This window comes from Gallinula chloropus, assembly GCF_964237585.1.
Source record: "Gallinula chloropus genome assembly, chromosome: 4".
In the NCBI taxonomy this organism is placed as follows: domain Eukaryota; kingdom Metazoa; phylum Chordata; class Aves; order Gruiformes; family Rallidae; genus Gallinula; species Gallinula chloropus.
In genome coordinates, this window is record NC_140088.1 from 85,279,004 (window position 1) to 85,303,799 (window position 24,796).

The 24,796-nt window shown below is 52.6% G+C and overlaps 1 protein-coding gene across 1 annotated transcript in view; it reads right to left on the reverse strand.

The window, feature by feature from the left end:
* The window catches only part of RNF24 (ring finger protein 24), a 30,292-nt gene extending 16,125 nt beyond the window's left edge, over positions 1-14,167 (reverse strand). The window contains exons 1-2 of the mRNA XM_084262778.1: positions 14,133-14,167; positions 6,799-6,880 (exon numbers count right to left, since the gene is read on the reverse strand). The gene's annotated coding sequence lies outside the window, so the exon portion shown is untranslated. The remainder of the gene's footprint in view (positions 1-6,798; positions 6,881-14,132) is intronic.
* Positions 14,168-24,796: the final 10,629 nt, after the last annotated feature.

Here is a 24,796-nt window from a genome sequence, read left to right on the forward strand (position 1 = left end):
CTCACCACCCTGGCAAATCCCCACAGCCCCCAGGATGGGGGGGGGAACATGAGCTGTCCAAAGCAAAGTGGGTCGGTACCACAGAAACATCGCAGAGGGGAGGATTTCCCCAGGGCTGGGTGGGACCCTCTCGGCAGCGTGAGGTTATCAGTGGCTAGAAAGATGTCGACTTGCTCCTTGTCTACAAAATGAACCTGCTGTGACAACAGAGATGAAGCAGTGGGGAATTTGAGCAGGTACTTGCCCAATGCCCCATTTCTGCTGGGGTCTCTTGCTGCAACAAGACCCCAGAGGTCCACCAGGTCTATAGTCCTCACAGAGTGTGAAATTGCAGGAAGAGGACTGCTAAACATCAGGGGCTGGGAAGTGTGCACATAACCCTCCCCCCAGCAAATATATATATATGTATATATATACACACAACCCCCATGAATATTTCTTTGTACTGCAACACACTGCAATATACACACCCCCCCCTTGTAAACACCTTTGACTAAAGCAGAGAATAATCTGCTTTTCCCAGGCTGCAGCACAGAGAGAACCAGGGGATATTTATTTAACAACGCAACAGCTTGCAAAAATAAAAAGGCCCAGCCATGTCCTCACACTGGGGCTGTGTGGGGGATGCAGAGAGAGACAGGGGTGGCAACACCACAAAGAACGACCTGCCTCCTCCTTCATTACACCCTCCAATGAGTCAGCTGTGTGGGGCTTTGCAGCCCCCTTTCTTCGATGACTCCAAACCCAAGCTTTAATTAAAAGCCAAGTTATGGTTAATGGCATGTCCAGAAGTCAGGAAGTGCTACAGGTCAGCATTAACTTGCTGGCTTTGCAATGCTTTGATTACAAGTTGGGCTGTTAAAGGTAAACCCAAGTAAGCCACCTAGCCAAATGAATCCCCATTATCATCACAGCAAGCACTTAATGCGCTTAATAATCAAGGTCAACCTCTTATCCAGAGCTTTCATCTGGAGACCTCAAAGGGGTTATTAAAGGAGGCAATTACCTTCTTACAGGTAGAGAAACTGAGGCAGCAGATGGTCCCCAAGGTGGGGAGGGGGGTGACACAAGGGACGCCACTGGTCTGCTGCAGGTGATGCCACAAGCATCATTCATGGCCTGAAAGCCGCAGACTTTTCCTTTCCTGCTGCTTTGTCACCTGGATTTGAACTGTGCACACCCTTCCCTACTTGTTAAAAGGAGCTGCTCACGCTTTTTAAAATTGTATTATTATTTATTTATGACAGCAGCACATAAAGGGGCCACGCGAATGCTGTGCATCATACCTAAATATAGCCCACACACTGGTCTGTGTGTGGGGGTGGTTTCTGTCTCTTCTGCCATAAATAAAACCTCGTTTCCAGAGGGATTTACCTTCTGTTTTCGAAACTAAAAACTTCCTCACTGGGGATTCAATGCAAATCCAGGCTATTCTGAACCTCCTGAACCATTACAAACCACCCCCCACCCAGCATCCCACCAGCCAAGCTGGTGAAGCCAACCCCTCTCCAGAAAATCCTGAGCTTTAAAAACTCTACAAACCCAGACACAAGCAGGTTCCTGTCATCTGATCAAACCCACTGATCTCAGGGAAGAGAAAATGCTAAGCTGTGGCGAAACTCCAAGCTGAAATATTTTATTGATGGGAAGGATTTCAAGCGGGCACGAACGGCGACTCCGGTTTCAAAGGCGTTACGCAAGCCTGCAACGTGTTGGATACACGTTTAACCCAAGTGGTTATTAAGTCGGTTGAAAGTTAAACTGTGAGCAGCTGACAAGACCTTTCTGAAATACCCCAAGTTGTACTGCAAAGTGAGGTGTTCTTCCATGCAATAAATCTACAACTTGCAGGTTATTTAATGGATATGCCTGATAGGATAATATTTCTTTAAAAATTAAAGAGAAGAAAGGTTTTTCTGGGCGTTTCAAAAGTAGCAGCGAGAGATGCCTGCTTTTAACAGCCAAAAATACCCCCTTGTGAACCCCAAAAGAAAAGCGAAGCCCTGACCTCAAGCAGCTGGAAGGAATTTCCTTCAGCTCCACCTCTGGAGCCAGTCCAGCACAAGGATCCGCAGCACAGTGGTGGGAAAATCACAAGCAGCTGCAGAGCCAGCCCCCGAAAGCAGCATCGCTGTCGCCCGAGAGATGCTGAGATGCCACGTGGCCGCATCGCCTTCGCCTGGGATGGAGAAGGGAGAGATCTCAACACTGCTTCAGCTGGGAGCGATGTCCTTTGCCATCCAAGACCAGGAGAAGACAGGACAGAGTAGGTGGGAGGGAAAGAAATCTCGTCACGCTGAGATTTTAGTACAGCTACGATGCTGCTGTGGGGGTGTTGTCAGGCTGCAGCTCAGCTGCATCCAGCACAGGCTCAAAGCATCCAACCCAACCCACCGCCTTCACTGTGAAGAGCTGGCAGCAAGCAGAGGAGAGTGAGGGATGGTGCACAGCTCGACAGCCTTACTGGTTAGTGGCACTAACGACTGCACAGCGGAACAGAGAGCCCAGAGCATCTTCACGCATGGCCGGCAACGGCGGCATCCCAACAGGTCCCTCGTGACCCATCACACTACAGGGCAGAGTCATACTGAGACCCAGCAAAGCTTGTCTGGGGTGATGCTGCACCATGGCTGGGGAACAGGGGAAGCTTTCAGGTCTCAAAGGAGACAAAACCTGTTTATTTCACCCATCTGAGCTGCGTGCGGGTCTGGGGGGTGGCGGTGGACTTTTGTTATGTGCCTTGGACAACCAAGAAATCAAACCAACCTCCGACCACGAACTGCTTTGAACCTTTGATCCCTTCTCCCCAGGAGTGAATCTGATGCTTTTTTTGAACTGAAATCAGGAAACTTCCTGGCTGTGTTCCCCAGCTGACCGACACTGAGCTCAAAACCTTAACCCTCTCCACCACCTTTGGGCAGGGGGACACAGACAGGGCGAGGTGACAACACGACAAAGCCATCAGCCACTGGAAAATAAAGAAGAAAAGCCTTTATAATGGAAGAAATACCCCCCCAGTGCAACTGGTACCACTGCAATTTTCAGTAAGTTCTTTTGATTCTGGATGGTTTAACAGGGAAATGATCCCACGACCTGAATACTGAAGAGCACCTTTAAATGTGAAAATGTTTTTGCTACCCGTTGGAGGAGAAACATGCAGAAAATAGGTCAGCTGCAGCTTCCACTGCAGAGTTTAAAGTCAAGTGCTTTTGCCCAGCATCGTTGGAAAGACAAACTAGAGGTTTGCTCAGGGCTGATTTTGCAAGTTCCAGGAAAAAAGGCAAAAACAAACAGAAAAAAAGAAGAAAAAAAAAATAAAATCAATAGTGCTTTTTAATCCAGTCTACAGGAGGGGGGAAGTGGAGTTTGGAGGAAAGCCCTGCCTGGGCTCCCATCGGATCACAGAAATGAGAAATGGAAATCACTTCTCAGGGGGGTTTGACGTGGAGTCGGCAGCTTCTTGCTTTGAAACGCCCCCACAAGCTGCCCGAGCGCGGCTCCGTTTGCTTCTCAGCAATGAAGTAAGACTTGAGGAATTTCTTCCCTTTGGCCCTGGGGAATTTATTTCCCCCACCCCCCACCCCAATGCTTTTCCTGACATGTGGCTCCATCCCAGATCCAACGTCACAAGCCACTGAGGTCACTCTTCCTCCTGAAAGCACGGTGGGAAAGGACACGTCACTGCCTCCTCCTGCCCCCAGCCACATTCACACTCATGGTGGTGAAAGCAGAAGGCGGCAGCACCCCAGTACCCTGCACAGGGTCCCACCACCCCATCCCTGCCGGCTGCTGCAGCACTCAATGAGCAGCATCGCCCCACTCCATGTACCTCAGGCACTAAAAACCTTACTAACACGTATGTTATTAAAAACTGGAGTATTTTAGACCAAGTGAAGCACCAGAAGCCATGGCTGAAGTCAGGCATCAGTGTTGGGTGGGCAGCTTCACGCTGAGCTTTGCAGCCCTCACACCCCTACAGCCTGATTTGGTGGAAATTATTATCTGCCCTTCGTTTGCAGTTGCTTTTCCTCATTTAGAGAGTTTTCCCTAATTAAATGGGTTCCTTGGGGAAAGCAGATCAGGAACTCCAGGAGAAACACTAAGGCTATGCCACTGAAGGGCCGGAACAGAGAAGCTGGTGTTAAATGCTCCAGGGAATTTGCAGATTCCTGGGTGATGACACTAAGAGCCCGGGAAAGCAACCAGGGCTCCAAAAATAATCACTTGTGGAAGAAAATCTCACTTTGATCCAGTCATCTTCAGGCTGAAGAGAAGCAAATCACTTTCTGCAGAGCAGAAGAGCAATCAGGCTTTTCTGCTCTTTTCTATTGAGAAGCAGATGGGACTAAGTGCCCTCATGAAACTTTTTTCCCCTGTTCCTAAGCTCCTTTAATGGGGGAAAAAAAATAAGTTTAAAAAAATCAGTGCAACATCGAAGGATCAACAATCCCTACAAAATGCTCCTGGAGGTAGGCACCCTGTGCTGGCAATGAGAATCACAGCTGCTAGCAGCCATCCTGTAAAGGCAGTAAGAGGAGCCAAGCACAATTTGGGATGCAGGAAGGCATAATGCTCTCGTTTACACTAAATAAGGTTGCTAGGTTATGGATTTTTTTTTTTTGAGGGGTGCCTAATCTGAAAGGGTATCCAGATGGCTGTAAAGCCTCGTGGTGGAAAATCAGCATGAGGCCAAGGGAGGGAAGAATTCCTCTTTATGCTGCTGCTGTCTGCTCCCAGATCCTGGATTTCAGTCCTCAGGAATGCTCTCCGCAGACCCTTTTAATCACACCCTTTCTCCTTGTGGTAAAAATTAAGGTGAAGAGCTTAGCTGGATGCAGATGAGCGGAAAAGAGTCACTAACACAAATCCTACCGAGGAGCCGGCCCCTGAAGCCCACGCCAATTGGGCAAGGTTTGTATTCCAAGATGCTGACAGCACTAAAAAGCTTTCAGGAAAACCCAAACAAACCCAAACCTCAGGCTGCTGGGAATTTACACTAATGCCACGTCACTGCCGTTTGCTATTTCCCCCAATACTTACAGAGGAATGAGCTGCGCAGTCGGCTCGCCCTTCCTCTGGTTTTAACAAGAGTACAGGGTTTGGGGAGAGTTTTGGGGTTTTTTTATCATTCCTTCTGCTGTGCTAAGAGTCTGTGAGGAATTCTGTAACACTTTAGGGTCCGGAGCTGTACAGATATGGGACACAAACCGCTTCACTCCCACAGGATGCTCACAAGCAAAGGTGGCCGCAAGAATCACAAAATCCCTCAAAATTTAGCTGGAAATGGAAAACTCAACTCTTCCATTTCCAAACTCTCACAGTGCTTGATGGAGATGGATACAGATAAAGCCAATGCACACGTTTCCCCCTCTGTGACGCAGAGTTTCAGCACCAAAGGACGTTGCTTCCTACATGGCTTTCTCATAAAATTGAGCCCTAAGTGAGTCAAAACCCAAGTTATGGCTGTGCTGTTGATACAGGACTAGAAAAAAAAAAATCCAAATCAGACAACCAGCTTTTGAGAGGGGTTACTTAAAGTTTGCATTTCCCTTGCATCCAACTGAACAAAACCTGCTAAATATTCTCCAACTGCTTCAAGACTACCGGGGGCTCCTCTGAAAAACACCGACGCGACTTGCAGGCGCGTAATAGTTTGCTGTCAGTTCTTTGCAGATTCCCAGGCGCTGAATCGCCTACTAGAAGGCAAGATATATGAGTGGCAGTAACGAGTCGGCTTAGCAACGAGCAGGCAGGCTGCCTCGAGTGTCTTTTTAAAGGTCAAGAGAGCACATGATGCCTGGGAGCCCTGGAGTTCAGTTTTTACTACGAGTTAAAGATACTTCCAGCGAGCCTGGCTATTGAATTGCCACCTCACACCAGCCAGCCACACGTCTTTTAAAACCAGTCTTTAAGACCAAGATTTTCCCCATCCTCCAATATCATTCTTTCTCTTTCAATCCATTCCTACCCTTCCCCATCTTCACCAGAACGGTGGCATTTGAGGGGAAGACTCGCGTTGAGATGAAAAGCAAGGAGAGGACCCACCGCCACGGGGATTTTCGGGTAGCGGCACAGAGAGGCATCATTGAAATTCAGTGGGAGAAGTCGGTTTTCCTCTGCTCTGTGGGGGCTGCCATGTTAAATCACATTTGGATTCACAGTACAAGCCTGCTAAAATACCACCGCGGCGGCTACTGGCACATTTCAATGAAAACGCCGTGGCCTCATTAGTATAGTGGAAATTATGAGCTTGTCTTTGTATATATTTAAAAGCTTGCCTCTGAAAGTATATTGGGTCGGGGCCAGAAATTCCTGGCTTGGAGCTCCTACCACTCAACAGTTTGGGATTGCCTCACTCATGCAGGTCAAGCGACCGCACAGCCATTGACCCGAGAGAAAAGGCACTTAAAAAAATACCCTGCAGGGAAAGGGTTGGGGCGATACCGCCAGAGGAAGCAGAGCATGGTGGTTTAAACCCTCCTTCACACTAGCTCTGTGCGTGGTTTTTCTTGGGAGCCTGTTAGTCCCAGTGAAAGTGCAGGTGATAATTAAGAGGATGCAGGAATGTGGAGTGTGTGGACTTTTATCCCGCTCCCGTTGCTCCCGACAGCCAGGGTGAGAGCATCCCATCAACCCAAAAGTGCTGTTCCCCTCTGGGGATGGACCACAAAAGTCCAAATCCTTTGCAATAAGGGGCAACCTTGTGGAAAAAAACCGTAATTTTCAGGATCTGCTCATCTCAATATGTGATTTTGCAAGTCTCCACCAAGGAAAGCTGTCAGGTCACTCCCTACTTACCCGCACAGGCGCCGCAACGCAGCCAAGCCACGCAAACCCAATGTATCTGCTGAACGGCTACTGTGGTTTGCTGCCAGGGACACTGGAAAAAAGAAAAAGAACACCCTAATATTGCACAAAAAGCCAGAGTGAGCGAGGGAGAGGATGAAGATATTGTTTTTAAACTCTCTGATTTGCAAAGACGCCTATAAATTGGTTCAGCTCTTAGTAACAGCAGAGAGATCCCCTTTTAAAACGCAGCTATGAGGTTACGCAGCATAGAGGGGGGAAAAAAGCAGGGGGGAAGCTCAGCTAATCCTTGCAATTTTATAAGCATCTGAGACACTAATCCGTTGATCTCATTGAAAAGGATTAGAATTACTCCCTTGCCAGTAAATTTAAGAAGTTTTCGACCAGATGTAAACAAAAGCGGAGAGCAGCCTGCAGAGACGGCTGCCACACAACGAGTCCTTGCTGAGAAATCCTCACCGGGGCTAGTTTTGGGGTGGAAAAGGGGAATTTCCATCTCAGCACCACAGAGGGTTAGCTAGAAGGATGTCGGTATCTGAGGAGACCCTAACTGTTTTGCCCAGCTTCAAGCAAAAAGTGGAATCCCATCCCAGGTGAGCATCCTGACGAAGCACCTCGTCTGTTTTTGAGGTCCTGCTCTTAAGAGGAATGATGCTCCAGCCAAAAAAAACCAACCCACCATGCCCCCAAATCCTTGACTTGTTCTGCACTGGCTAAGGGAAACGTTAGTTTAATAATAGGAAAAAAAGAGGGCAAACTTTCTAAGCAGCAAACTGGATAATTCACATAAATCCCAAGTTCTCTCCAACTTCTCAGCAACCTTTATCTGCAGAGCTTTGTAGCAGGGACTCGCGTTATTAAGGTGGCAAAATAAAACACAGAATCCTCCTGTAAATAGTCCAGCACCTGCTGCTAGGAATAATTTATAATATTAAAGAATAAATTGTTTGATTTAGATGAAGCAGGCGACGTGCAACCTGGTTTTTGATACCAGCCACGGTTCGCGCCGAAGAAGTTTTATGTTCTGGCTCTTCAGAGAAACGTTAACAGCAGAGCTAAATCAAAACCTAAAGGAGGCTTCAGGCCAAAAGGGTGCATGTGATCCCTTAGTGAGCCACAAAGAACACAGATTTTGGGTGGTGCTTTCTTCTGTCCCCCTTTAAATTGCATCCAGAAAAAAAAAGACATGCAAAGAGATTTCAGTTTTAAGCTCAGGTTAAACCAGGACTCCATCTCATCAGGGCTTGTCTTAAAATCACTCCTTCTGGAGATGTTTGATGGGATGGCAGCAAATCCCTCTTCTCCTGCCCATTTTAATGGGGTACCCCTTTTTTTTTTCATTCCTTAAGCCCAGAAAAACATACCCATGGCTTTGGGAAAACACTCATCCTCCCCACACAGTCCAACTCCTACCTCCTGCAAACACTCTGGCTCTCAACTTTAGCATCCAGTGCTCCTCCAGACTGGAATAAACCACCCGACACTGGACTCATCCCCACCCCTTCACCCCACTGCAAGACATCCTAAGCCCTTTGCTGTCACCTCCCCGACCACTTCCTCCTCCTGCTGCAGATGCAGGGGCAGGATGCTGCAGGAAGTACACGGGGAAAGAAACAAAGGGGAAGCCCCAAGGGCAGTTGGAAGCACATGACAATTCAGCATCCCCCAGGCAAAGCCACAGTTGAGAAAATAATCCATTTTTCCAGCTTTTACTCCCAGAGTGCTGTCCCTGAACCAAGGGGGGTTTTTTTGGTGTGGATGCAAAGCTAGTCCAGGGTGCAGGGGTCAGCTGGGACAGCCGACCTACGCAATTGTTGGCGGACAGGCTCCAGCCAGCTCTCAGGCAAGATTAACACTATTTATTCAGCCACAAAACCACCTGACACTGCACAATTCCATCCCGCCACCACCACCACACAGTCTCCAAAAGCCTCATCTTTCACTTCAGACGCCAAAAGACCGAGATGCTGGGTCTTAATCCAGTGCTTCTCAGCTATAAAGCAAAAGAGAGGGGAAAAAAACCCCACCAAAAAACACCCTCCACACACACACCCCCCCCCCCCCCAAACCAACCCCACAGCTGTGTTAATAACCAACTAGCCAGGAAACCGCCCCAGGGGAAGCCCAGCCTGGCAACGGGTCTTATACTGAACAATAGAAAAACGAGAGTCTTTAAAGCGCCGCGGAAACGTTTGCCTGCTCGGGAGAAGGCTCTGCGTGGAGAGAAGTTTAATTCCAGCCTTACACTACGCTGGAGATTTAATTCTGTGCAGGCTGCAAGGACGAAGAGCCCGGCTGGGAGAGGAGGCACGGCGCTCGGAGGAATTGATTTTACTTGGAAGCAGTCAGGTGGGAGATTGCACTCCCTCACGCCCAATTTTAATGAGGAATTTGGCTTCACGCATCTTCTTACCTGCCTGGCTGCTCCTCTTGGCTCCAAACGGACCGACTGAAGAGTCAAAACCTCCTACCTCCAAGCTTATGGATTCCTGGAATGGGAATGTGCACGGCTCTGGGGCTCTTGTATTTTCCCCAAAATATTCCTCCAAGGCAAGAAGCTGGGAAACGCCTCTGCTATTTCCAGGCAGGGAGAGCAGTAACAGCCCCGAGCCGGGAGACTGAAATCAGACAGGCAGCTGCTCTCCCCGCTCAGCACTTTCAGTTTCTCTCTTGCAAACTTACTGCTGGCGTGGGTTCCTCTAAGGCGCTTTGCGAGTTAAAAGCTGTATTAGCGGCAAGATTAATCCTCCACGGGGATAAAAAACCAGTAACCCAGACGCTATTGCTGCTCGGTTCTCACATTCACAGTCCTGGAGCTGAAGCAGAAAAAGCAACTGGCTGAAGGACTTCCCTGCCGGGACTTCCCGCAGCCCGGCCCTCGCTCCTCCTCCTGCTTCTCGGCGTCTCGCCCGCTTTTTCCGAAGGCTGATCCAGTTTTAGCTCCAGCGCTGGAGTAACCCGAGACCTGGCAGCCTCTGGCTACGCAGAGGAGGCAGCTGCTCGCAGCTAATTTGGTCTGTGGGCTCTGGCACGCAGCTCCCACCGACTGTCCACGCGTCGGCGTTGAGGCTTTTGGCTTCTCTTGGAGCAGCGAGATTGTCTTCTCCTCTCCTGCTACGGCTCAGCCCTACCTTGGGGGCTTCACAGCTGCTCCGTCCCCACTACCAACACTATTGCTGGACCTCCTTTTCAAGGTGCTCTGGATGGCTGCTCTTTCTTGTCACCCTCCTCTGGCATGGTACTGAGCTAATCACCAGGACACGGCAGCCCTTGACACGTGGTTGGAACTGTTTAGGTTTCTTTTTTCCTCTTCCCTTTGATGGAAACAAAACACACCGCACAGCAGTAAAACCACACGTTGGCTGGCCCGTGTGAGTACTCCAGCAAGGGAAAAACATCCAAAACTGCCAGCCCCAGCGAGCACTCAGGTACCACTGCATCCCGGGATGGGGGGAACCGGGTGCTGTTCCCCCCATGGAGAAGATCCCAAGGTTTTCCCACTCCTCAAGTGAGGAGGCAAATTACCTCTGCCCATGGCTACCCTGAAACCACGGGGGGTTTGCACACTCGCCTCAAGCGTGGGTTTCATGGGACCACCTGCATTTCTCAACCCAGCAACAGGCACCACTGGGGTCAGCTGATAGCTGAGCTCTCCTGCAGATAAACCACACATCACGCTGATGTCATTCTGAAGCGGTCTGTGACTCAGGGTGGGGATGTGGGCAAGGTGGCCTGAGCAGCTTCAGTGCTTCAAAGGGACAGAGGAGGGAAGTCTATGCCAGGCAGATGTTATCTTATGTCAACAACACTCAGCTTTATGATGAATAATTGCAAGAAACAAAAATAAACAGAAACCCAGCTCGGTGACTCCAATCACAGCTGAGACACCCGAAGATCAGGGGAAGCTTCAAACCCCTCAAAAACCCAAAGCCCTCCAGGGTTTGACACTGACAGCTCCAAGGTGATTGAAGACCACAAGAAGCACCCTCACCTCCCACACCAGCCTGAGGGATGGTGTTGCCTGGGTTTACTGTGTACCCAGGTAAGATAGCAAGAATCTGACACAGTGGGAGTGGACCTTGTCCCAGCTGTGACAGGTGGTGTTTCACAGGTATGAGTTAATCACTTGGACACATCTTCTGCCATGCAGCCGATGTGGAGATGATGGCCAGGGCATTGAGAGGGATGACACAAGAGGGAACACATGGAGAGGTGGTCCATGAGCATGAAAGCCCTAAGGAAAGCAAGGTGTACTCTTATCATCCCACACAGCATTTAGTACAGCAGATCAGCTGGAAACATCAGTCCTTCTGGCATAAAACCTGCAGGCTTGGTTCGGTCTCACGGTCTGGAGACACTCCACCAATTGTTCTTCTGCTTCCTCAACACATAACCCTCAACCTCCTCCCCAGGACACGGCCAGGACCATCCTCTGGCCAAGAACAGCATCATCCCACTTGGCACATAGTCTCTTCCTTATCTGAAGTTTGGACAGATGCCACTAACATCCAGAGCATGTTGACCAAGGTGTCCTTCACAGCTGGTACGTCACAGGTATGCTAGGAGGTAAGTGGACCGGAGCCAGGGTTGCACAAACAAAAGTCACCACCACAGCTTACCCTCCTCCACAGCCAGCCCCCCCAAATCTGATGGCCTCAGACTAAACACCAGCAACCCGATGAGCAGACCTAGAGTGTCCAAACCCAGCTAGAGATGAGAAGGATAGTCCTGGCCAGAGGGCCAGCCCTGGCATGAACTTTTACCAGGCTGAGCAGGGACAAAATAAGCAAACCCAAGCCAAGCAGGTGGGCAAGTTGAGCTTCAGGAGCTTGTGGAGTTCATTTCCTTTGACAGCAAGACCAGGAGATTCATGAGGTCATCACCACTATCACCTCCAGCAGCTGTACCAAGTCCCTGCTCAGGATGAGGACCTTCACCTGCTGGGAATCAGGCCCTGTGACTGGGTAACTGGATCCCACCATCCCTCCTGGCTGCTTTCAGCACACAGGACTGGAAGGATTCACTTTGTTTCCTTTTATTCTTTTTGTGTGCATGTTTTAAATACCTCAGTTACTGCATTTTGGGTTCCTTCCACGTTACCCCCAAGCATTTCTTTTGCAAGGGGCTATATTCTTCTGCTGCCAGTTATTGGAAGCAAAGGCTTGTTATTTTTCCGGGCTGGGGGCCAAATTTGTATTTAATTTTTGCTCCAGATGGCACAGCACTCTAGATGCATCAGCTGGAGCATCTAACCTGTATGAATAAAGTAATAGAGCAAATAACCTGATTTACTCAGGGGCTGTTTGACACGCTCAAGGTAGCTCTGTTTACACACGTCATAAAAAAGCAGCATTAATATGAAGTCAGGCTACAGTCTTGTTATCAAACAGAACACCCATGGGAACTGAAACAATAATAGGAATCTAAAATACCAATAATAATATTAAAATTTGTATTTTGCTTTCTTGCAGGTCAAGCATAAAAAGGAAAGGACAGGTTTATTTCAGGCATCAAGGCAGTCAGGTCTGAGCCTGGACCTGGGTTTCATTCACCTTCCTCCACCCTCACTGGCCCCACAGCTGCTGTTGACAGCGGGTTGTGCAAAACTGGGTTGATCTTTTCCTCCTACGAGCAAGGAGAAGGGTTGGGGAACCTGGATCTTAGTGTACAGTACTAAGAGCTCGTGTCCCTGCTCACCTGAGGAGACATGAGAGGACAACTACAAGATGTTCCAGTTACACTTCTGGCTAATTCACCCCATTTCTAGGAAGCCGCCGCATCCCTCCAGCACAGCCTGCAGCTGGGATACGCTCCCTGCAAACTACATCACCCAAAATAACCCAGGGGGAAAAAAAACCAAAACAAAACAAAAAGAAGAAAAGGAAGGAGATGTGAGTAGTCAGGTTTATCTGCTTGGAAACACAAAACACCGCATAAAATCCACTGAGCCTGTAAAGGGCTGGAAACAAAGGGACCGGGAGGGGGGTTTGTGCTTGTCTTTGCTCTGCTCAGATCATCCTTGGGCTGCAAGAGCCCATCCTGGCAGCAGCCAAGACAAAGGAAAGCCAAAAGCTGTCGGCAGAAGCCGGTCGGGGAAAACCGGGATGAGGAGGCACTCACATCGCCCTCGCCGGCAGCCACGGAGCCGGGTTCGCGTGTTGCCGAACACGTTATACATGGCAGGAAACTCGAGATCAAAGGAGAGGAGCGTGCCAGAGCAAGATGTCATCCAAACCTCCTGCCAAAGGTGCACAGGGGAGCGGGGAAATAAACCCCAGACACAAACGCTGGCACATCCGAAGGATCCAGCACCGCTCGTAGGCGTGCAGGGTGACCAGACCTATGGAGATGCTCTTCTCTGTGCGCCCAGGCTACAACAAAGACAGGCTAAACTAAACAAAAAAACCCCTCAAAAACCCCAGGAGGAGCAATTTTACCCATCAGTTTGCAGTCCCATGGGACACACACACACACACCACACACATACACACAGACGTCCCTTGCCAAAGCGGTCGACGCGGCGGATGCTGGGAGGGCTCCGTACGTGCCTGCACGGCAGGAACAGCCGCCCCGTTTAACTCCAAAAAGCAGCTTTTCCCATTTCTGGGTGGTTTGGTGGTTTGGGTTCTGTATTTTTTTTAAGCTGAAAGAACCCCGCAGCGTCCTGTCTGCGCCTGTGGAAAGCGATGGAATACGCCTGCACCCACACTGGCAGCTACCGGGAAAAGGGGTGACCCAGGGACCCCGAGCCGAGCATGGCACCCCCTAGGAGCACCCCCACCCCCCCCCCGCAAAGAGGGCACTGGGTTGGGGACACGTCCCCCGTCCCTCCGCACCATCCCAGCCCCCTCTTCTGTCACTCCTGGGCGATGCAGTCCCAGGCCGTGGTCCAACCTCCGCTGCCACCTCCCGTGGGCTGTCCCCTCTGTCACAAAAGCGGGGACCTTGCGGGCCCCTTATGGCAGCGCGGTCACACTGAGGAGGGCCTGCCCTATGGGGGCCTGCCCGGGGGACAGCAGGGACAGGCCTTCCCCCGCACGGCACAGGCGGCTGCAGCCCCGTGTCCCTGCGGAGGCCTCTGCCCCAGAGGGGACCTTAGGGCTGAGGGGCAGCGCGGCCAGGCCCCCGCGGCGGCTGCTGAGGCGGGGGGGGGGGGGAACACTCCTGCCTCACAGGGTGCCGGAGGGGACCCTGCCCCGCAGGACAAGGCTCGGGGAGGGGACTCTGCCCGCCTGGGTTCCAGAGGGAAGACCCTGCCCCACAGAGCAGCGCACGGAGAAGGAATACCCGACCCTCCCAGAAGACCGCGGCCGCCCCGCACTCACCCGCCGCTGTCCCACCGAGGCTCGCGCCGCCCGCACTGCCCGGCGGCGGGGAGGGACCCGGATGGAAGCGGCCCCGCCCCGCCCCGCCCCCGCCCGGTGCCGGGCACGCACCGCCGAGCCGCTTCGCCGGCGGCACCGCGCCTGCGCGGCACCGCGCCCCGGCCAGCAGCGCGCGGGTGACGTCACGGCGGGGTGTGAGGTGTCGTTGCACGTGGAGGCGGGGGGGGGAAGGCGGCGAGGGGTGACGTGGGGACAGGGGGTGACATGGGGCAACACTGGGGCGGTGGGGGGACGGGGTGATGCGGGGAGGTGTCGCAGGGGCACGGGGGCTGGGGGCAGGTGTGACAGTGCAGACTCAAGGTGGCTGAGAGGCCAGTGGGGCTGTGGGGCATGAGGTCACGGCAGCGTGAGACCACAGCAGCATGAGGTCACGGCAGCATGAGGTCACAACAGCGTGAGGCCACGGCAACACGAGGCCACGGCATTGTAAGGCCACAGCAGCGTGAGGTCACAGCAGCGTGAGGTCACGGCAGCGTGAGACCATGGCAACATGAGGCCATGGCAACATGAGGCTATGGCATCATAAGGCCACAGCAGTGTGAGGTCATAGCAGCGTGAGGTCACGGCAACATGAGGCCACAGCAACATGAGGCCATGGCAACATGAGGCTATGGCATCGTAAGGCCACGGCAGCATGAGGTCACAGCAGTGTGAGGTCACGGCAGCGTGAGGTCACGGCAGCGTGAGGTCACAGCAGCGTGAGGCCATGGCAGTGAGCAGCAGCATTGGGGGACAGGGTGGCAGCGGGGCCAGGACTGGTGACAACAGGGCGCTGGAGGTGGCACTGGCCTGCACTGCTCACTTCTGCCAGCACCTGATCTCAGCCGGCTGCGCAGGGGCAAAGACCCCTCCCCATCCCTGTCCCTGTCCCCATCCCCATCCCTATCCCCATCCGCACTTGCAAGAGAAATGACATCACCCCCAAGCTGGCCAGCGTGACCTCATCGGGACGAGCTCTCCTCCCGAGGACAGTGCATGTTCTCTTCCCGCCCTCGGGAGACCATCAGGGCTGGCAGGAGGACACAGACCAGGGCTCCACATCCTGGCACAACAGGAACCAAGTAACACTCAGTGCGATGGCGGCGTGCACGCTGCCCACCAGCACGTGCAGAGATTGATTTTGGGTCCATCTGTGCCTCATTTCAACCTTATCAGAGCTCCTCACAAGGTTTGAGGTGCTTGGGCTTGTCTGGGGGGTGTTACCAATGTGCAATGAGAGAATTGCCTTCCTTCCTTCCTTCTTTCCTTCCTTCCTAGCAGGAGAAGCCAGGCACGGCCAGGTCTGGTCGCGTGCGAGCTAGGGAGAGGAGGCAGGGCTGCAGTTAGCTGCGGGCTCGCGGTGAGAAACATGCACGTTCAGCTTATCCACCATGTTTCCGTCCCCACTCATCCCAGTGAAACCAGGCGGCCCTTGCCAGTGGCGTGACAGTGGGAAGCTCTCCCAGCTGCTTGCCTGCCCCAGCTAATCCCCGCTGTGACCCTGCCCCTCGTGCCAGCAGAGGAAGGCAGCGGCGGGAGTGCGGGATGCCGAAACGAGCTGCCACGGGACCACTCGTGGCATCTCTGGAGAGGAGGCTGGCGCTGACCTCGGGACGCCCGCACGAGGAGACGGTTTGCTGGATGGTTTTGCTGTGGGAATCCCCACTTGGCGTGGGAGGGATCTGCCCAAACACGCTGGAGCTGCCTTTAGCTGAGAGTCCCGATGTCGGGGCCCTGCGGGGATCTACCACCAGAGGCTGACAGGATGAATTTGGGAAGCAAATGGGCTCGGAGATCAGGTTCTGCTGTTCCTCCCACGCTAGCCAGCCCTCTGCACCCCGGGGCAACCCCTGAAGCCATGGCTGGAGGAGAGGAGCTTTGCTGTCCACACACACGCTGTCCTTGGCACAGATAGACCCATAGACTCCAAGCAAAGCTTGGGTGGGAATGTGTGAAGGACTGTGTCCCTCAATGGATGCCTGTACCAGCGGGCATCTGTCTCAACGTGGCTGAAATATTGCACCTCCTGCTATTACTGCTATTCTGTGATAAAGGGGACTTGACAATAAGATGCCTGAAAAGGGTTAAGGGAGGCTTGCAGGAGGAGGACGGTTAAGGAGGATGGTTGGAAGTGCCACAGTGAGTGTGTTGGGGGATGACCTTGCATAAACAATGTCTTGTTTGAACAGCTCGTTTTTAGTAATTTAAAGCAAACCCAAGAGTGATAAAGAAGAAACATTGATACATAAGTGTGAGTCCAACACCATTTTTTGGGTAAGTTACACACTCAAGGACTATGTGTTCTGTGAAAGTAAAATGATTTCTTTGAGGAGTTCCAGTCCCCCATCTATCTAACAAACTCCTCATCTGTTGGACGAATTCCTTCCTTGCTTGTCTCCTAACTGCTCATACGTTCAGGCAAAGCATTTCTCTGTAGCTCCTTCAAGCTCCCCCATGTCTTTGAAGAGTCCAGGAAAAGTATACAAAACCTGCTGAAACTGAACTGGTAGTTTGGATACGAGTCAAGGGATGATAACTGAGTCTGCACAAAACAGAAGGTTCCTTGCAGTGATGAAGAGGAGCCGACCGCCTTCATCCTCACGACCCTCAACCACCACCAGACAGCAGCGCACAGGCGCAGTGGGGAGGAGATTATGGAAATCACCTCTTGGAACTCATTTTAATACGAAGTGGGGACAGGTGATAGATATGTATAGGTGTATGAGGTAACCTAATGAATGAGTATCATTCAACTGAATATAACAAAGAAGAACTGCCACATTAGTGTGCATGCCTGCGGTGGAGCAATGCCCCGTGCACCCAGCGCTGACAACCAGCAACTAATGGAATTCCCCACCTGATGTGAAGTCGATTCAGACTGATGGGACACCTCAGCTCTGCAGTGGGAGATACTGCACCTTTCCTTTCCTTTTCCCATCCTTTTCTCTCTCTTTCTTGCATCTCTCTGAATTTTGATGTAACTAATTTTGATGTCACCAGTCCCTCTCCAGCTTTCCTGGAGCCCCTTGAAGGACTGGAGGGGGCTCTGAGGTCTCCCTTCTCTTCTTCTCCAGGCTGAACCAGCCCAACTCTCCCAGCCTGAGCAGAGGTACTCCAGCCCTCAAATCATCTCGGAGGCCTCCTCTGGACTCACTCCAACAGCTCCATGTCCTTCTTGTCCTGAGGACCCCTGAGCTGGATGCAGCACTCCCATGAAGGCCAGCAATGAGCTGCATCAAATCACACCACCCTGTTACCTATATTCAAGCCCAAAGCAGTCTGACCCTGATGAATAAATCCTTATTGAGCTGGTTGGTGGAGCTGCGGGGACACGTACTGGCTCTCGTGTCTCACCAGGCGTCATGTGAGAGGCTGCAGAGGGAGAAACTGTCCATCCTAAATCTGACAGCTGGGTTTGGGCAGCAGAAGCTGATGGGATGTGAGCACGGGTTTTCCATGGACCCTGAGCAGCCCTGCAGCATGGCCCCGCTCTCTTGTCACCACAGTCTGAGGACACACGGTGTCCCCAGGCTGCTCTGCTGGGAGGTCTGTGAGGAGTGATGGCTGAGGGACAGGAACTGCACTGGGGTCTGCATGTGGGAGAGTGGGGCTTGAGCTTGGTCTGTCTGTCCATCTGGGACCAGAGGGAGCTGAGGACTGCCATGCTCAGGACATGGCTCACATGCCACCACCTCCTCTGGCTCTCCTGATCTTCTGGGACCTGAGAGGAGGTGGCATTCACCCCGAGGAGGCGATGAACACAGGCACGGAGGAGTTTGGGGTGTGGGTGGCAACCAGGCTGTGACATTTCACTAGAGAGAGAAATACCCTGAAAGACAGAAAAAATATCCCAAACTAGCCCTGCAGTCAGGGACCTTCTGCCTCTGGACATCAGCTTCCTGCCAGTGAGGGTGCCCAGGATGGTGAAGTGGCCATTGGGCCTGCTGATGCTGTCACAAAGCACCCAGACACAGCCCTACATCCAGGCTCTGTCTCCTGGTATAGCAAATGGTTCCCTGCCTCAGTTTCCCCTTTGGGAAGTGCTGCTACCTCTACGGGGGAAGACGTGGCCAAGAAAGTCCCTTTGGTGGGAGGGGAAGAATTGGATGAGCAGTGTCCTGCCCATGGGCTGGTGATGTCAGGCTCATGTGACAGAAGCACCCAAAAAGGTCTCGTCTGGGGGAGCAGGGACACATCTCCAAGCTCTGAATCACCATCCTAACCACAGAGGAAACCACACTGATCACTTTCTCCTGCTCTGTGCACCCTGCTAGTAACACTCTGCTCAATGGATGAGAAGATCCAGTTTTTCCTACTCGATGAGTGAAGGCGGCTGCAATCTAGCACAGACCTTATGTCAGGGAGATGGGGTGACAAGGGAGAGTGGGTCTGTCTCCTTGGGAAGGTGGAAGGGTCTCCTTTCTCCTCTTATCCCTTTCTGGATTGGTTTTGCATTGTGACAATCACCTCTCCTTAGTTGTAGGAGTCGGCTGGTGGACCTCCAGCACCTCCTTCCATCCCATTGCAAAGCTGCTTCTGGGCTGCACAAGCATAGCACCCTCTGGCAAAATACATAAAGTAGGTGGAGCAGAAGCAGGGGGGCTCCTGCTCCTCTTGCAACACACGTGACGCTCCCCTGCACTGATCCAGCCCGTAGAGATACCCCAAAGTCTTTATTCTGGTTTTGGAGAGGAAGCAGAGGGGGTTAAGGACTTCTTGGAGGAGTAGCTCATTTTTGGGATGCTCTTCTTGTGGCACATGAACGAAATGAGCTGCAAAGCTCTCCTCCTACCCCAGTCCTGAGTTCAGATAGCACTGGACCTCGAATGCCACCTCAGATGCGCTGTCACCCCAAGACATGTAGGGTACCAGGGATGCAAGCTGTGTGCCCCTGTGAAGTGAGTGGATGGCAACAGCCAGGGAGACATCTGCATCCTGTGAGGATCTCCTGCTTCTCTGAGGTTGCCTTGGATGGAGCATGGCTGGGCTGTGGGACAGGGGCAAGCTCTTTTCCAATGGCATTTCAGCTTTGCTTGTGGGTGGTGGCAGAACTTTGGGCTCTTGGTGGTGATTCAGACCTACATCTACCTTACAGCCCAAGAAAAGACATGGTCTGCTCCATAGATCTGGTGGACCTGAACCCAGTGAGGTACCTCCACTTCTGGTGCTCTCAAGCCCTCTGAAAGCAAATGCTGAGACCCAACTTGTCACTGCCCAAGGGTCCTTGTTTGAGCAGAAAATCCAGAATCTGTCTGTCAGGCAGGGGAACACTGACCTCAGCAGGGTTGGGTGAAATTTTCTCTTTCTGGGAAGAAAACCAACAAGGTGGCGGTGGGGAGAGAAACCTTTTGATTGCCCTTTTCTTCCTTCTACATCCACCACGACCATTTATTCTCCCTACTCCTTGCCTCCCCTTCTCCCTCCTTTCACTCCAGGTCTAGGGGATGCCCTTGCCCACTGATCTAAGAGAGAACAGGGCCAAGAAAGGACACACGTTGGTGGAGTTCAGAGGTGCATAGCATGCCCATCCTGTCTGCCTCCAAAACGGGATGTGGGGGAACCTCCCTCCCTCCCTCCCTCCCTCCCTCCCTCCCTCCCTGCTGCTGCGGCCTTGTTCAGCCGGTAGCGCAGGCCTTGCTTCAGGCTCGGGGTGCAGGATTGTTTTCTCAGGCCTCTTCTTCTTCACAGCTTTGACAGCGTCAGCAGGACTTTGATTTCGCCCCTTGCCAGAGTGATGTGGAGCAGGGTGGAGCGGGGCAGGCTCTTCCTCTTCCTTGTAGCAGGAAGCGATTACCTGGCAGCTTTGACTCATGAATGGCTTTTGTGAGTCAAAGAGCAACGCGGCTTTCTGCAGGACCTACCCAAAAGGTGACCCCACGTCCTTGGTCCTTACACCCACCCAGGGTGATCTTGCTCTGAGCATCACGTCCAGCTTAAGGAGTGGAGCAGGTAATTGCTCCTGGGTGGCAACTCAAACCTCACAGCTCTTCCTCTCTGTGGGGCTCAGCTGCAGGGCAGGATCCTGCCAGTCCAGATAAGAAAGGGGAATTCGTGTAATCACCGCTCGCACCCGCGCTGGGAACTACGTGGGGTTGGGCCCATTTCCAGGTGCTTGGAGGTGGCATAACACAGCCTTACCCTTCTCATCCTCCTCATCCTCTTGCTCTGGCCCAGACCATGCTGAAAAACATGTCAGGGGAAAATAATCAACCTGGACATTGCTGGGCAATACTGAAAGCTTTGCTGGGGGAGAGATGGCTGTGGGGCTCAGAGCTACAGGCAGGCACCGATCCTGCTGTGAGTGCCCAGCCCTGGCAGGTTGGGATGTCTGGCGTGGTCCAGAGTTGGGCTCAGCCCACTCAGGGTGAAGAGCCAATTGCCACAGGTTTTTTCCTACCACTGAGGTCAGGAAAGCTTTCCAAGTGCTATCTTCTGGAGCTGGCACTTTCCTGAGATGGGAGGAAGCGCGGGGGAGTTGCCGTTGAGCAGCCAGACCCTCCCTCACCCCACTGATCGCATGGGGCTCCTCCTGCACCCTTCTGCTCAGAGAAAAACACTTTCATCATGTCTGTGTGCCCTTGTCTTGTGTGGGGTCTGGCACCAGCACACGGACAGGCGAGCAGAGCAAAGCCTCCACGGTCACATGTCTCCAGGCTGGGCATCCAGGGCAGCCCAGCACCCTGTGGTGACCTACAGACTGCAGAGGGATGGGGGTCAGGAAGGATGGGGGGAGTGATGTCTATGGAAAGAAAACACAACTAATCTATAAATAGTAAATGAAAGTTTCATAAACAGAGGAGGAACTGGTTTGTCTGAGACAGTGTGTGCTGCATGGGCTGTACGGTGACTCATGCAGGCAAACGCAATGCCTGGGTGCACTGGTGCTGCTGGGGCCATCACAGATGTGCTGGGGACCCACAGTCTCCCTCAGGGACGGGGTTTGGCCAACAGGGACCAAGCCAAGAACTGCCACATTCAATGCCTACAGGGACAAAACCAGCTCTGAGAGCCAAAGGAGGGGAAGCAAATCCCCCCTTTTCCCTCAGGAGTGCGCCGAGTGCTCATCCCACCCACAGAAGACACAGGCAGGGAGTGAAACCAGCCAGGTCTTTGGTTGCAACCTCCACTGGTTCAACAAAATCCACTGGAACTGGAGAGGATGGGCAAGGGACATGCATGCAAGGTGGGATGAGAGATCCTCCTGGCTCAGAGCCACAGTCCCTCTCTGCTAGTATCCATCCACTGGCTGGGACCAAGGGGTGCTGCTCAGGAGGAATGCAAGGCGAGGGCCAAGCCAGGGTAATGCTTTCCACATTATACTCTCTCAGTTTCCGGCAATTTGCTGCTTCGGGACTTCCTGAGCCAGAGGTTGTATCCATATCTTTCTGTTTAACAGCATTTAACAGCCTGGAGGAGAGGGGGTGATCCCACACAGGGTGTTTCCTTGGGAAAAAGCGATCGAAAGGAAGAGCGAGCACTGGAGTAGGCAGCAGTGGTTCAGCCCCAGTGCTACTTTAAATATGCTTTACATCTAATAAATGCCATGCATGCAGTGATGTAACCACCCTCCTCCTCCTCCTCTCTGCCCTGGAGGGCTGAGTGGGATCCAGCTGCAGGGCCAGTGGGTTTCCACATGATGCTGCAATACGAAACATCTGGAGAACATCAGCCATGAAGAGACAGGAATGCTCCCAACTAGGAACGGGTCCACACTGCCCTTTGCAGACCCAGACGGTCCCGTGCACGCTCACGTGCTGTCTCTGCCTGAAGCTCTGCCAGGGATTTGGTCAGGATTTTGCATCCCATCCAGGAGTGCTGGGGGCTGCAGACAGGATCCATCCCAGGCAGATTTTTGGGGCACATCCGGTCGTAAGTCTATGTGGGTGCTGGAGTTTGCAGCTCCCAAGATCTGTCACACCTCTGCCCCCCCATCTCTGCTGAGATTCAGCAGCTTCAGGGATTTGAGAGCCCTCCAAGCAGCTTTGTTGGAAAGAGAAGGTAATTCCCACCTTAACAGGAGCAGCTGGTTCCCTCTAGCACGTTAATTTAGCTGTAAGGTGGAGTGGTGGCCCCAAATCCATCACCACCCCAAGGGTTCCAAGGGCAATTTGGTTTTTGATTTATTTTTTTTTCCCTACAAATAGAAATCTTGCAACCAAAGCAGGAGGAGAGGAGCAGAGTGCCCAAGCATTTTTATAAAACACTGTCCCTTCCTCAGATCCTTGTGGTGATGCCTCAGTTTCAGACCACACCTCATCAGCTAGGATTGCTTTAAAATTAGGCTGGGAAACAAAGTTGTAGCAGAATCTGCTGGGAGAGGAGGTCTTGGGTAAAGCTGGGGACAGCTTTGCATGGGGATGATGGAAATTGGAGAGGATGGGGTGCTCCCTGGCTTGTGGTGTAGGAAATTGGTGGGGATGCAGGTGGGCAGGGGTGTGGGATGTCCCCTGTCCCATGGCAGGTCAACAGGAGATGGGGATGCTGCCGTGTGTGAGGAATGGCAGCACCTGGGAGGATCCTCACCATAAGAAGGACATTGAGGTCCTGGAGCGAGTCCAGAGAAGGGCAACCAGGCTGGGGAAGGGACTGGAGGGCAAATTCTATGAGGAGCGGCTGAGGGAGCTGGGGGTGTTCAGCCTGGAGAAGAGGAGGCTGAGGGGAGACATTATCACCACCTACAACCACCTGAAGGGAGGTTGTAGAGAGGTGGGCGATGGTCTCTTCAGCCACGGGACAGGAGATGGGACAAGGGGAAATGGCAAGAAGCTGGGCCAGGGCAGGGGCAGATTAGATATTAGAGACAAATCTTTCACTGAAAGAGTTGTCAGAACCTGGAACAGGCTGCCCAGGGAGGGGCTGAGTCACCTTCCCTGGGTGTGTTTAAAAAAGGGTAGATGAGGTACTTAGGGGTCTGGTTTAGCTTAGGATGGGAATGGTTGGACTTGATGATCTTAAAGGTCTTTTCCAACCTGGTGACTCTGTAATTCTGTGAATGCGAGGGGAGCTCATGCAATGGACAATGTCAAGGCTCTCTGGGTGTATGGGGTGACCACTGCAACATCCAGCAGATGGGATGACCAGAGTTCTGGTTGCTTAATGCTTTTGGAGCTGAGGACGCTGAACTTGGGACCCAGCACACTCTTGGTGACCCTCCTGCTCCATTTGAAGAGTGGGTCCCTCGTGGAGCGAGCACATGTGTGTGCAGAGCAAATATTTTCTATCCTGAATTAAATTTTAAAAAAAGAAAAACAAAAAGAGGAGAATGGATCCCCTGGAGTCTCTGCAAGAAATGACTCCCCCAGCCCCCCTTCTCATGGATACCCTCCAGCCCCAAGCTGGAGGGGGGGGGGAAGCAATTAACTTCCCCCTTCTACGTCAGCAAAAATCTGGCAAAGGGGTCATCAAAGTCCCACTCTCCCGTGCTGCTGAGAGGCAGATGCTGCTCCTCTGCAGCTGCCTTTCATCAGGAGCAAGGAAAGTCCCCACCCTTCATACCGACTACACATTTACCTCCTGCAAGTACGGGCAGAGCTGTGGCTCCTGATAGCATCCCACGCCACAGGGAGCCAGCCAAGCCTTTCCATGGAGCCGGCCGAGCCCGGCCTGGAGAGTGGGGAGAAGGAGATGCTGCATGCATCATCATCATCAGAGGCCACCCAAAATGGCTCTTCTCTAATCCTTCCTCCAATGCTTGACTCTCCAAGGGTTTTTTCTTTGAGGGGGTGTGTGTCCCAGAACTGTTTGCCTTGTCCTCATGGGAAACGTTGCTCCTGTTTATAGGAAAATGCAGTTCCTGCCCTGAGCACCTCCTGGTGTGTAAGGAGAGAGCTGAGGGCTTGATGGCTCAGTGAATCCTTCCCACAGGCCATTTCTAACCTCCTCCATGGACCTAGGCACCAGAGCAGCCTGCAAGCACGGTGTTATGCTGGTCCCCCATCCTCCTGAGCTGAATTTCTGGGTCTGCCTTTAGCCCCAAGGGGCATTAACAGCTCCCAGCACTGTCATCGCCCCCCCTGCACCAAGCCAGGGTGACAAGGGTCTTGCCATGTCACCTGCAGCCAACAGCTACGATGCTCCTGCAAAGCCTCCCTGATCCTGACTAGCCATGGAGGGGGATGGATTGGTTTTTGCCAGGTTGGCATCACAGTCTCATTGGGGAATTTCTGGGTTTGGGTGCAGGACGCTGGTGAGAAGCGGCAGCGCTGGGTTTGCAACATGAGCCCAGGGAGAGAACCCCAGACATCTCATTACCCAACAGGGTGGGAAATGATCCCAAGTGATCTCCTCTGAGCCATCCTGGCCCTGTAACGGGAGAAGGTTAGCTCCCTGCTGGGGATTAAAGCCGCTCACAGGGCAGTAAATCAGCCTGCAATGACCCAGGTGGAAACGGTGGATGGGGAGGGAGAGGTGGGATTCTCTGCTGAAGCTGTAATTAAGGTGGTTGTGCAAGGAGGGAGCAGGGGAGGTAGGCATTCCTCTCTCTGCACCACGTGGGCCAAGAAAGTGAGAAGGTGCAAGAGCCTGACTGCACCCCGAAATCCTCCAATGCTTGTAGAGAAACACTGGCTGGGAGCTCTCTGGCTGAGCTGCATCCCCGTGCCTCAGTTTCCCCAGGTGTAAAGTGT